Source organism: Leptonychotes weddellii, chromosome 12 (genome assembly GCF_054177405.1).
Source record: "Leptonychotes weddellii isolate Sample4059 chromosome 12, ASM5417740v2, whole genome shotgun sequence".
Classification (NCBI taxonomy): domain Eukaryota; kingdom Metazoa; phylum Chordata; class Mammalia; order Carnivora; family Phocidae; genus Leptonychotes; species Leptonychotes weddellii.
The window spans coordinates 29,035,707-29,036,570 of NC_138380.1; the positions used below are offsets into that span (position 1 = coordinate 29,035,707).

General features: G+C 40.5%; 1 pseudogene; it reads left to right on the forward strand.

The window, feature by feature from the left end:
• The first annotated feature begins 262 nt into the window (after positions 1–262).
• LOC102738636 (bublin coiled-coil protein pseudogene) overlaps positions 263–864 on the forward strand; it is a 10,298-nt pseudogene continuing 9,696 nt past the window's right edge.

Here is an 864-nt window from a genome sequence, read left to right on the forward strand (position 1 = left end):
TATTAGAGTTTTTCCTTATTCCCAGGAAGAAAAGCACAACAGACAATCAGAAATCCTGTTAGTTGTTCCCATATAGTCTGATACCTTAAAAGGGTTATTAGCTCACCATACCATAAAAATGGTTTGGCTTATACTTCAAGAAAATCAAGAATATATTTCTCCTTAGCTAATTCAAAAGTTTACATTTGTTCAGAGTGGCTTCAGACCTCATTCATTCATTCAAGTAATATTCTGTGCTAGGGATTAGGGATAAAGTGTTAGGATGTGCTGGATGCTGCTCAACTTGGAGCTTACAGCCTGTTGGGGTGAGATGGTGAGTAAATAAAGAAACAACATAACTTGATACTCTGTGTATTCTGTAAAGGAAATCAGTAGAATGATGTGACAGAGCACACTTGGGAAAGGTCATGGAGGAAGGATTACTTTAGGGCAGACTAGTTCAAGGAAAGGTCTTCATGGACCTAACATTTACTGACACATGAAGGAAGAAAGGGATCTAGGGAGGTAGAAGCCAGGGATTACAGAACTGGCAACTGTCCTAAGGAAGTAACAGGAAGGAGCCTGAGGCTTGAAACACATTTGGCCAAGAGAAGAACTAAAAGGGATGAAGGGGATGGTGTGGCAGAGGTTGGATCCTGGTGTAGGCTCTGGTAAGAATCTGTGGCACAATGAGAAGTCACTGGAGAGTTTTAAGCTAATGTCAGGCATTTATATATATTTTTTTATTCTTATGTTAATCCCCATACATTACATCATTAGTTTTAGATGTAGTGTTCCATGATTCATTGTTTGTGCATAACACCCGGTGCTCCATGCAGAATGTGCCCTCCTCAATAGCCACCACCAGGCTAACCCATCCTCCCA